This window comes from Mastomys coucha, unplaced genomic scaffold (genome assembly GCF_008632895.1).
Source record: "Mastomys coucha isolate ucsf_1 unplaced genomic scaffold, UCSF_Mcou_1 pScaffold23, whole genome shotgun sequence".
Lineage (NCBI taxonomy): Eukaryota > Metazoa > Chordata > Mammalia > Rodentia > Muridae > Mastomys > Mastomys coucha.
The window spans coordinates 78,960,166-78,973,688 of NW_022196906.1; the positions used below are offsets into that span (position 1 = coordinate 78,960,166).

At 35.5% G+C, this 13,523-nt stretch overlaps 1 long non-coding RNA gene across 1 annotated transcript in view; it reads left to right on the top strand.

Moving 5' to 3' along the window:
- Positions 1-6,354, top strand: part of LOC116072499 — a 111,763-nt gene extending 105,409 nt beyond the window's left edge. The window contains exons 4-5 of the long non-coding RNA XR_004111488.1: positions 3,449-3,629; positions 6,025-6,354. This is a non-coding gene — a long non-coding RNA (uncharacterized LOC116072499). The remainder of the gene's footprint in view (positions 1-3,448; positions 3,630-6,024) is intronic.
- Positions 6,355-13,523: the final 7,169 nt, after the last annotated feature.

A 13,523-nucleotide genomic window follows, 5' to 3' on the forward strand; every position in this document is an offset into this window, starting at 1 on the left:
ATGCTCCTTAGTGGCCACTTAGATGCATGTGAAAAACTTGTGAAAGCCTTGTGGCACATTCTTGGATCCTAATCCAAGGAGCTTAAAATTAAACCCCAGTCTTCAGCCAAAAAGACTGGGACAACACCCTTCTCCAAAGAAGAAGAATATGGTCTGATGAAGGCAAACAAACTCTTGGTTTTAGAAATGGGATTTAGCCAGCTCTGGAGTCTAGTTTTGTCTAGCAGATAGTTTCTCATTCTTTAGGTGATGGATCTTAAGTCTGTGCTTGAAAGGCTAAAGTTTCAGTGATGAACAAGCAGAAATAGTCACACTGGAACTGTAGAAAAACTACTGAAACTCAGTCAAGTGGTTCTGCAACATTTACTTCTCTGTGAATGTATGAATTTGTTGCTTGCTTGTTGTACTCATTTTAAATGGTTTTGACTTGTTTTTGACAATGTCATTCACTAGTACAGTGTACTACACTCTGATTTATTTCCTGTAGCCCCTTCACCCCTGTACTTCTGACACCTCTCATTCCTTGGTATTTCCAGGTAACCCCCATCCTACTTTCATGCCTCTTTTTGTGTAGTCTTGTGAACTTCACCAGCTACTGTGTTGTCATGATTGCAATGTTTATGTTATAAACTGTAGATAACATTCTATAGCACTCTTACTTATCCTCCAGCTACTGCAGAATTCCTATCTCTTCTTTCTGGCTGTTTCTTTAGCAGCGGAGGAGGTGATTTAGATGTTTCACAAAGAGCTGAACATTCAACAGTCATTTATTGTCAGTACTTTTAGCACTTGTTGAAATCTCTGCATGAATGGCCACCCATGAAAGAAAGGTTCTGTGATGAAAGTTGAGAGCCATACCATTAATTTTTCCTATAAACCAATATTTAGAAGGCAGCTTGCTTACATGTCCAGGTGTTAATATAACATTTGTGTCAGGTTAAATACAGTATCAGTTCAGTTACTATAGGACAGCACACTTGAACTTCTTACTACTGTCTAACTGCAACTTAGGCCACTGATGAAAATTTCCATCATTTCCTCTCCACAGACAATGAAAACCACTACTGTGCTCTCAGCTGCCATGGGTTCCATCTTAATAGACTTTATATATTTGTGAGGCTACTGTAGTATTTATTTTGTTATTTCTGGCTAATTTGGAACTGATGTATGAACCTGTAATATACCTTTATTGGCATAGTATCAAAAGATGAAAAAAAATCACAAAGTCAAACACTATCATAATATTAAAAAGTACAAATAACCCATGTTTATTTAACTGATGAATAGGTAAAGAAATTTGGTATGTATGTAACAATGGAATGTTTCTCATTAGCATACAAAATGAGTTGATGTTTGCAGCAGCATGGAGACAACTGTAGTAAGTAAATGAACCAGACTTTTTTTTTAAATCAATTACTATGCTACCTAGTGAACTTAAAATTTTAAATTTGTATGTAGCAGATACATAGAACATTTATTGAAAACCAAATGTGTTTTCCAGCATGCATAGTGATTTTTTTCGTATAAGTGCTTTTATTTAATGGTCAGGAAATAGAGTGAAGCTGTACCTATCTTTTTCCATCTCACATGTGGGAATCATCCATGTGTGAAGAAACCTGTAGATTCTTACACAGTCGGTGAGATGAATAAAACATCATCTTGCTTTATCAAGGGTGGAAATCAGGCTTCATTCAATGTATGTTAAACTTACACATGAGACACACAATTATATATAATAGTGGATTGTCATAGAATATATGGCACAAGTATACAATCTCTATAATGTTTAATTTGTATTTATCCTCAGACAGCTTCCCAAAGCATCTTTTTATGTACAGTATCTACACTGCACAGTGGAATGACTGTCCACCTACAGAAAATACTTTATAAGTATCACTATGGTTGAACATAAGCAGATTTATTAAAAATCTTTGAGGAAATATAAAAGCAAAATTTGGTGACTTAATGATCAGATGATGTCCATGTTTTATTATTTCACTGGATCATGTAGAGATTACATTTTCTAGACTCTTGCGTTTTGGAGCTGAATACCCTTTGCCTTAGGGTCTGCTGCACTTTGGACCATTTCACATTCCGTTCCTGTGACTGACTGACTGATGTGCATGACTATGACAAACACTTGGCAGCCTCGCTGGGCGAGGCCTGAGTGTGAGGACTCAGACTGTCATTAAACTGGGGCCTGGAGCCAAGGACTGAGTGCATGCTCCAAGCTCCGCCATCCTCCTGGCCAAAGCGCAAGTGCAAATTGTACTTGTGAATTTATCATAAATTATTATTTTTTTAATAGAACATTGTAAACTTGACAAAGAAAATTTTCTTCCCATGGGGTGGGTTTGTAATATGAGTTTTACTTGATAAATCATGGGGCAAGCTACTGAGAAAGATTAAAAACTCTATCTCTCAGGAGTTTTTAGGAGGAGAGCCATCTATACAGGGCGACTTTGAGGTAGGGCTGAGTGTGAATCTGAGAGGCAAGTGGCATTGTGAAAGGAACATTTCATAACAGGAAGGAGAACAAATTTTAGCTTTCATCTTTCCAGTAACTCCTTTTTTGTATTTGATTTATGCAACTTGATTAATGCTCATGATCTCTTTTTGTCCTGCTGTGAATCCACCAGAAAGTGAAGATTTGGAACACATACAGAGTAAGAAAGCTAGCCTACAGTAGGCTGAGGCAGTTGCACTCAAATTTGTTTTATGAAAACTAGCTTCAGAGGAGGCTAACAAATTGTTATTAAATTGGAGAAAGTTAATTGAATGAGTAAAGTTTGTTTTTATATTTCAAGGAGATGTAAATATGTTTAACAAATAAATTTTGAGTTGTTTGAGGAGTTAACACACACTTACAATTTATCAAGTCCAGAAGCGTGAAACCCATTCTATACAATGGATGATAGACTGGGTATTATAGAAAACATACTCTACTCACTAGATTTTGAGTATGATTTTCACTTTTGAACATTCAGCATTTCTGTACTTTATTACAATCCTGGTTTCATCATACATATTATAGGAAATATGAAAATATAAACACTCATTAATCCTCTCAGGAAAGATTTATTTGTGCCAATGTGTTAGGGTAATACTTAGTACTGAACATGTTAGCAAATGTACAATAGTAAAATTCCTGTCCACACAAAAGCTTAAATTTTATGGCAGGAAGGCATATAATAAACAATTCCATAATAGGAAAATATGTAGTATGGAGAAAAAAATAGGAAAAAAAGAGAATCTGAGTTTGCTTGAGTGACTCATTTACAGCAAGTGGAGGCCAGAGGAGGCTGCATAACTTTTGCAGCTAGACTGTCAACGTAGATTAAATAACATACAAAACTATCATTTGAAATATTTTGAGGACATATGTATCTCAAAAATTAGAAATCAATAGAAACAGAAAAATATAGTGACTGTGCATCCTCTTTTGCAGGACGGAGGCTCGGTTCTATCCACAGCTCTCTCTGATTCCAGGCAAAGACCACTCTGGAGATGAACAACTCTGAAGCAGCCAAGATAGGCTAGATGTTCTGCATGTAATCTCTGTCCCCAATATCTCTATTCATTGGTTGAAGATACAGTGGCCTGATAGAGTACCTACCTAGCATCCATAGGTACAGTTTTAATTCCTACCACTACAAATACAAATATAAGAAAGAGAGAAAGGAGAAATTTACATGAAAAGAAAATATCTAATAAAAAAAAAGAGAGAAAGAGAGATCTTCATGCCAGAAGTCATATTAGTCATTATGAATGAAATTCAGGAGTTGGCCAACTAATTTAAATGCGTAATTAATCTATGATAAGCTGTCCATTCTAATAAGAGGCACTTGTTCTCACAGTACAGGGAGTTGAGTATAATTGCTTAGTTATAAGTATATGGAACTAGGTGAGAGATTAAAATGTACGTGTGTGTGTTTCTTGATTTTCCAATTTTGAGATACATACTTCCTCAAAACATCTAAATAGAGTCTCTCTCTCTCTCTCTCTCTCTCTTTCTCTCTCTCTCTGTGTGTGTGTGTTTAGGCTGATTTTTGTCAAATTCATACTATACAATTGATTCACTATTCAGATCCTCAAATTGGGGAATCAAATAAACTCTCCATCATTACTGTAAAGGGTAGACTATCTATATCTAGAATCATAAGAAACTGCAACTGTGAAGTCAATGAACAGAACATAAATTCTAAAGAAATCTATGAAAGAAGCCATTGTATTTACAGGTTGATGAAGCACAGTACAGGTAATGAACAGAACATAAATGTTGTCTGTGATATTGCTGTATAATTTCACTATATTTCTATTTTCACAAACCTATTTTAAATTATTCTGAATGTCTTTGCTGACAACTTATAATATCTATATTACCACCTTATAACTATTCCAACTAATTTTAAACCACACATTTGAAAACTTAATTTCTCTTTTAATGATGCTAACAGGCAAATTGCTACTATTGTACAATTAATTTATGTGCAAAGAGAATTCTGTAGCCAATGTATTCTTAATCTCTTAACCAATTAATTATCCTTAATAAGAAAGCATATGTCCTACACAAGACTGCAAAGACAATCAAGCTCCAACATATCTATTTCCCTTGAATTATTTGTATTTATCATTGTAAGTGAACTGTGATCTGTTTTGGATGGCATCTTACAGAAAAAAGAACTGTGATGAGCAGGAGAGAAATAAATATACATGTGGCTCATGACATTTCCCACAAGTTCCAAACCTACTGTCAAACAGTGATGATCCTGACCACCAGTCTTATCATATAGGATTATTCTCTATTCAGTATGCATGATTTTGTACTACTTATTCCATTCCAATGGGGGGCAGGTTTCATAGAATAAGAAATGTTTTATTAGAAATAAATACTCACAGTTTTGTTAGTGTGTGTGTGTGTGTGTCTCTCTGTGTGTGTTTGTGTGTATAAATTTCATTGTTCTTAAGGTGAGGTATTTTGAACACAGTGGGACTGTCAGAGCTGTATACAAACTAGATGGCTCTCAGGAAATAGGTTAGAACGAATTTTGTGTATTTTATACTTATCAAATTTGCTTTATTGCTTTGGAATCTTCTGAAATTGAAATGAGTATGCCAACTTACCTGTAATCTATGCTCCTTTCATAAACATTCTATCCTGAAGTTTAATTCAAAAGGCCGAGGAATGTTTCTTCCTGTTCTGTACCTGCTTTTCTCCTGTTTCCAAAAATAATCAGAAGAACAGGTTTTAAGGACTGGTTAGTACCTTGGATAGTTCCCGAGCCCATCTCCCTTAAATTCATGGCTTAAACTGGGCCTTTATTCCAGAGTATTCCAGGGATCTGAAAGTTGGCTTTCCCTTCCATTCCTTTCAGGGATCTCTGACCTGAAAGAGATTCAGTTAACTTTATTTAATAGCTAATTTTCAATTCTTACTTGATATTGTCTGGAAATGGCTGCAGTGGAGTGATGCATGTGATATGGCTCAGCATGGTGAACGATTGCTCTTCTTTATTCTCCTCACTAACCATCTGCCCTCTTCACATATGTGGTGTTTTGTCTACTAAGGTATGCCACAGTGATTAAATGACCCCAGGAGCTCACTTGGTTTTGTAATAAAATATTTTGAGGGGTTAATCAGGAATTTAACCAACAGGGGATTAAGAGTAGAAATTTAAAGCAATTTCACAGCATGGGGTATAATTGGTTTCTTTTGTACTTTGCTCTGCTGCTCAGCCAAGGATATTGTATAATCATACATTTGCTCCAAAATGTATTATCCTTTACTTTTCAAACTAGCTAGATACAAATATCAGGTAATAAATAGACCATATTCTTATCTTCAGATTGTTGTTTTGTAAAATTAACTCCTCTCGATGTTCACCCACATTTTTGAACAATGAGAAAAATATGTTACTCTGCCTGCTTTGTCATTCAGGGAAGTGCCGTCTCCTTTACTTCATCTGTATAAAATAATTGTCTCATCTTATTTACTTTTTGTTTCTATTACTTTGTTCTTTCTAGACACAGAAACAAGAAAGAATTTACAGTAATGTCTAGACTCCAGGTCTTCTTTTCATGAAGGTCACTGTTGAGCCAGATGTGTGTTACCCAGTTGTGAAGGCCGCTGCGGAGCCAGATGTGTGTTATCCAGCAGAGGCTTCTTCTCCTTCTATAATCCTACTGACAATTGCTTTGCATCACAGTTTATCTTATTTTGGACAAAATTCTATGAAACATCTCTGAAAAATTGAGGAAAAAAAAAGAACCAAAAATCTTGTGAGACAGCATGTTAGAAGAAACAGAGAAAGAAAAATCTCACATATTTTAAGTAGTCTAATATATCTTTTTAGTTTGGGAGGACCTACAATTGAGCAACAATACTAATAAAACAAATCTGCCTTGCTTCACTTAATTCTTGAAACAGAACAAAAATGCTGACCTAATTGACTAATGTGCTAACAGATACTAGGAGAATACAAACCCTTTCACTCAAAGCATGCCATCTTGCATTATTACACTTTCTACGCTATATCTCATCTACAATCTGCTTCATATGTGATAGATTTAAACTGTTAAGACATAGAGTAGCATATAGTAATTTTAATTATGAGGTAAAACCATTAACCAACCAAAAATTAGCAAAAAACTATTCAAATGTCTGAAGTTAATTACACTATGACTCTAAAAATACTGTTTAGTGATTATGTCATATAGTAGAAGACCTTTGTGATTCTAATGATGAGTGACAATTCTAGTGAAATATAGAAAATGTTATATTTTGACATGAGAAAAGTTAAAACATGTTGGAGATTAGAAAATGTTCAAAGTCCTTAGTGATCAGAAAAATGCAAATCAAAATGACTCTGAGATTCTACTTTACACCAATTAAAATGGCTAAGATCAAAACCTCAGGTGATAACACATGTTGGAGAAAATGTGGAGAGAGAGGAACATTCTTCCATTGCTAGTGGGATTGCAAACTGGTACAACCAACCTGGAAATCAATCTGGAAGTTGCTCAGAAAATTGGAAATAGATCTACCTGAAGACAGCACTAGCACTCTTGGGAATTTACCCAAGAGATGCCCCACCATGCTACAGGGACACATGTTCCACTATGTTCATAGGGGCCTTGTTTGTGATATCCAGAAGCTGGAAACAACGAAGAAGTCCCACAACAGAAGAATGTATACAGAAAATGTGGCTCATTTACACAATGGAATACTACTCCTGCTCAGCTATTAAGAACAAGGATATTTTGAGTTTTACAGGCAAATGGATGGAAGTAGAAAATATCATCCTGAGTGAGGTATCTCAGACTCAAAAGGACATGCATTGTATGTACTCACTATTAAGTGGATATTAGCCAAAATAAAAAGTGCTGAATATCCAAGACACAGCCTACAGAACTCAAAAAGGTCAACAAGCTGAAGGGCCCAAGTGAGGATGCCTCAGTCCCACTTGGGAGGGAGAAGAAAGCAACCACAAGGAGGGAGGGGGACCTGGGAGGGAAAGGTGATGGTAGGCTGGAGAGGGGGAACATGATCAGATATTGGCTGGGATTAAAGGACTGAAATTCCAGAGGGCCAGAAGAAAGAATGGAAACATGCAACATTGGGAGGTAGGAGGTTGGGGAGACCTTCCAGAATGTACCAGAGACCTGAGAGGTGAGAGACTCTCAGGACTCAAAGAGAGGGACCTTAGATGAAATGCCATGCACTGGGGAGAGAGAACTTATAGAGCCTACCTCCAGCAGGAAGACGGGCCATCCCACAGTCAAAACTCTGACCCATAATTGTTCCTGTCTGAAAGAACTGCAGGGATGGAAATGGAGAGGAGCCTGAGAAAAAGAAGGTCCAGTGACAGGCCCAAAGTGAGATCCAGCTCAAGGGGAGGCCCCAAGACCTGACACTATTACTGAGGCTATGGAGTACTCACAAAAAGGGACCTAGCATGACTGCCCTCCAAAAGATCCAATAAGCAGCTGAAAGAGTCAGATGCAGATGTCTGCAGCCAATTGATGGACAGAAGCTGCTGACCCCTGTGGTTGAATTAGGGGAAAGCTGGAAGAAGCTGAGAAGGGTGATACCAGTCTCAATTAACCCGGACCACGGAGATCTCTCAGATACTGGAACACCAACCGGGCAGCATACACCAGTTGATATGAGGACCCCAACACATATACAGCAGAAGATTGCTGACTCTGGGTTTTAGTCAGAGAAGATGCACCTAATCCTCAAGAGACTGGATACCCCAGGGAGTTTAGAGGTCTAGTGAGGTGGGGGTTGGAGTGGGGGCATCCTAGTGGGGACAGGGGGCGTGGAGGAGGTATAGGATATGGAACAGCCAGAAAGTGAACCAAGAGGGGAATAAAATCTGGAGTTTAAAATAAAACAAACAAACAAACAAATAAATAAATAAATAAATAAATAAAAGAAAATGCATATCTATATAAGTATGATAAGTAGCATTACTATTCAAATGAATGCTCATTGCTTATACTATTAAAGAACTTTTGAATAGGGGAAACATTTTTTGGAGTATTATGCCATGGACACTTTTTATCATAGGAATCCATGTAAAATCTATAAAGGCGATCATATCTATTACTATATTATTAAGTATGCAACTTAAGGTACAAAATGAATGAAGCACTATGATTTGTTATCAAAGTTTTAAATTATTATTGAAAATGATAGGTACTACTAGTCAATAATCTTTCTGTGAAAGAATCAGCTATGGATGTTTAAACAATTAACACAGCATATATTTCAATCAGTAAATTAGATTCAACATGAGCAAATCTTTGCAGGCCAAACTTGTGTAGTAATTTTTTTTTGTAACAAAATAATATTTTCAAGAATGCCTCTTAAGTCATCTTGCATCAAACATTTAGAAATAAATCTTTGTGCTCTGAATCAGTGACTGCGTCAAACATCAAAATGACTCAAATTTTTAGAAGATTCATCTATCATTTTTTCTTTGAAAATGTGATGTGTTCTAGTTATAAAAAATGAGCAATATCCCAAAATACAAAATATATATTCAGAATTTTATCAACCAGTATGGTATTTAATTAATAGTACTGTATTTATAATTGTTATTTTATGTGTCCAGATAATATGTAATATACTAACACATTTGATAAAAAGTTACCTAATAATATAAACAGTGGTTTAGTTGTAAACCAACAACTGTGAATAGAGATAACTTCTCCACTTAGACAAAGTATTAAAACAGTGCTAAAATTTAATAATCTGTATTGGCTTATTATGTTATTTTCATCATACCTAGTTTGGGCTCCATAGTGACAAAATGGCTGTATTAGATACAGGTGTCTACATTCAAAGCATGAACTAAATGAATGTGAAATCCTGAAGTGGACTTGCATAGTTTCATTAAGAGCACAAAGGGTTTTTTCTTTCTTTTCTTTTCTTTCTTTTTTTTATTAATTCTCACCTCTAAGAAGCTTTCAGTTTATAGTTCACAAACCATACACTATTACATATCAACATTTACGGAAAACTGGACCTAAGAAATATAATTTACTAGAGAAAGTGTTCAGATATATTAAAAAGATGTACGTGACTGTAAAGAACAATCATATTTAATCTTGATATTTCCCCATAAACATTTAAGTTCTTGTTTTACAGAAAATAAATCCAAAGTAAATCTCAAGGAAGCATTGAATTACATTCTCACAAAATAGCTTCTTTTTGTGAGAATACTTGTGGTATTAGAAAAATTTGATATTTATTAAAAGTATCAAGAGTAAACATGTTTATTTTGTATGTATGAAGATAGGGATAGTCTCAGGGACTTTATTGTGTGAAAGGGAATTTCTTGCTTCTTTTGTTCCATGTATACTCAGTAGAAATTTTGTATTTTGTAAACACTATATTTAGCAATTTATTGACTCGAAAAACTAGTATACATCTGTGACCTTCCCCCCTCAGTATTCCAATTACATTGAGATGCCTAGAATTTATATTGTTTTATGGTATAGTCTCCATAATTATTCATTTGTTTATTTAAATCTTTCAATAATTTATTCAGTCATTTTATGATGGCTTCCATTTTTGGTTTATTTATGTCTAGTATTTATATTTTTGATGAAAATTTTAAATATTAAGAATAAGAATGCGTTAAGACTTAAGTGATACGTTTTCCAAGTCACTTGCTTTGTGTTTCATCTATTCATTATCTTATGAATAATTGCTATGGTGGTTAGTTATAAGAGCCTTACTTAAAATTTTCTTCACTCGGAGTTTCTTAAGAATTTATTCTTAGGAGAACATAGATGTTTTGTTTATTAAAAGACTGCAAGACCTGGACTCTTAGTTGCTTATATAGTATTTACATTCATCATGATTTAATTCCATTTCATTTCATTGCCACAATTCTACAAATACCGAAGAAGAGTAGATGGAAATAATATATGAGCCGGGGGTTCATGGTAGAGGACACCAGGAGAACAAGGCCCTGTGAGTCAACTAAGTAAGGCATCTATGAGCTAACAGGGTCTGAATCAGGCAAATATAAATCGTACATGGTCTGCACCATGTCCTGTGTGTGTGTATTTACATATATATGTATATATATTATGGCTATTAGCTTAGTATTTTTATGGAACTACTGACTGTGATTGTGAGTGATTCTCTGACTATTGTGTATGGCTATTAGCTTAGTATTTTTATGAGACTACTGACTGCGATTATGAGTGATTTTCTGACTATTGTATATGGGTATTAACTTAGTGTTTTTATGGAACTACTGACTGTGATTGTGAGTGATTCTCTGACTATTGTGTCTACTCTCAAGACTGGTTTTCTCCTGTTGGACTGCCATGTACAACTTTGATATGACAGTTTTTGTTTCATCTTATTATATTTTGCTTTGTAATATTTGGTTATTATCTCTTAGAAGCTTGCTATTTTCTAATGAAAATATATAGATAGACACACAGACAGACAGACAGACAGACAGGTAGATAGATAGAGAGGAAGTATACCTGGAGGGGAAGAGAGGTGAGGAAAACCGGGAAGGGTAGAGAGGAGAAACTATATTCAGAATATATTGTTTGAGAAAAGAATCCATTTTCAACAAAACAAAAGATAAAACAAGAGAAAAATATTCTTACATTTCATAACACAAAGCTGAAATGTAATATAAATGATTTTTCTAAATCTAGTATAATAATAATATAAAATTGAATTGAAATATTAAATTCAATATTTTCTTATATTGCTTTGGTAAGGAATTGAGGAGAATATGTCTCTGACTGAAAGCTTCTATACTGTTACAAGAAATTAAGAACATTACAAAGTTCTTATAATTTTAATTGATTTGAATAGATGAGCTTGTGATATCTACCCTGTGATGAGATGTTAGTCCCTAATAGGATAGCATCACAAAGACGGAACTCTAGGAGGTGAATGTCATATGAGACCTCCATACAGGCATAAGTGTCTGATGAGGAAGAGAACAGAACCACCCATCTCTCTCTGCAAAGTGAGAGTGCAAAGAAAAGTTCATTTTCTGCATTGCAGAAGGTCCTCTCCAAAGTCTAGCACATTTCCACTCTCAGGCTTATATTCTGAAATGGTGCAAAATAACTCTCCACCTTCCTAAATTATGAATTGTTTGGCACTTTGTAATAATAATCCAAAACAAGATGCCATCCAACCTCAATATTTCATATAGATTTATTATTCTATGTATAGTTAGTTACCACCTACCAATGATAAGCATCCTTATAAAATCAACATCAATAATTTTCACAGCTAAAGTAACTCTACATTGCGGTGAATATTTTCAAGAGGTGACATTATGTTAGGTGCATCTTCTCTGACTGATACCAGACCCAACACTCCTCTGCTGTATATATGTTGTGGGCCTCATATCAGCTGGTGTATGCTGCAAGATTGGTAGCTCAGTGTCTGAGAGATCTCGGAGGTCCCAGGTAGTTGAGACTGCTGTTCTTCCTACAGGGTTTCCCTCTTCCTCAGCTTCTTACAGTTTTCCAATAATTCAACCACAGGGATCACCAGCTTCTGTCCATTGGTTGGGTGTAACCATCTGCATCTGACTCTTTCAGCTGCTTGTTGGGTCTTTCAGAGCGCAGTCATGATAGGTCCTTTTGTGTAAGCACCCCATAGCCTCAGTACTAGTGTCAGGCCTTGGGGCCTTCCCTTGATCTGGTTCCCACATTAGGCCTGTTGTTGGACCTCCTTTTCCTCAGGCCCTTCTCCATTTTTGTCCCTGCAGTTCTTTCCGACAGGAGTAATTATGGGTCAGAGTTTTTGACTGTGGGATGGCAACCCATCCCTCACTTGATGCTCTGTCTTTCTGCTGGAGGTGGGCTCCACAAGTTCCCTCTCCCACTGTAAGGCATTTTATCTAATGTCCCTCCCTTTAAGTCCTGAGAGTCTCTCACTCAGGAGGGTCCCTCCAACCTCCTACCTACCAGGGTTGCTTGTTTCTCTTCTTTCTTCTGGCCCTCAGGGCTTCAGTCCTTTAAACCCACCCAATACCTGATTGTGTTCCCATCTTCCCTTCCTTGTCCCTTTTCCCACCCAGGTCCCTCCCTGACTTGTGATTGCTTTCTTCTCCCTCCTAAGTGGGATTGAGGCAGGCTCACTTGAGCCCTTTAGCTTGTTAACTTTTTTGAGTTCTGTGGACTGTATCCAGGGCATTCTTTTCTTCTTTTGGCTAATATCCACTTATTAGTGAGTACACACCATTATTAGTTAGTCCTTTTGGGTCTGAGTTACCTTACTCAGGATGATATTTTCTAATTCCATCCATTTGCCAGCAAAACTCAGGATACTTTAAATACAAATTAATTTCAATTTTTTAAGTACAACATAAACCTATATTCTTATTTATTTCAAATTTCAAAACTACAGAGTGGTAAATATGGGATGTAATAAATAACTTTGAAATTGCCAATACTGAAGGGACTCCTAAGTGAGATATATTTAGGGTTTTTCTAGAAAAACATTAGAGAGGGAACCTCTGTGATGTTGTAATGATTACGGACAAATTTAATTCAGAAATACTAACTCATATTTTGTTAATAGTAGTAAAATATTTGAAATAATTTCTATTTACTAGTTAAAAGAAATAAACTGGTGGAAATGAAATAAAACATTGGTTTATCAAGGACAAAGGAAAAATGTCAAATGCAACATGTAGATTAGTGAGATAATTAGATTTCTGATTTTAGTTTATATTATTTACCTGTGTTTGAATGTGTAGAGATTTAAATTTAAGCTTCAACTCTTAGGGAACTTTTAAAATTTCATATGCTAGAATATTAATCATTTCCAATTTTACTAGAAACCCCTATATGAGAGGAAAAATAATTAGCTACTTTGTAGGTTAGCACAAGCATTTTATGCTTTGAATTTTTTCCCCAAAACTTTAAACAATCATAGAAGTTCAAACAATATTTGTTTTGTTTTGTTTTCAAACTGTTAAAGGGAGGAGACTTTGAAGTCAGGTCATACTCCCTCTCAT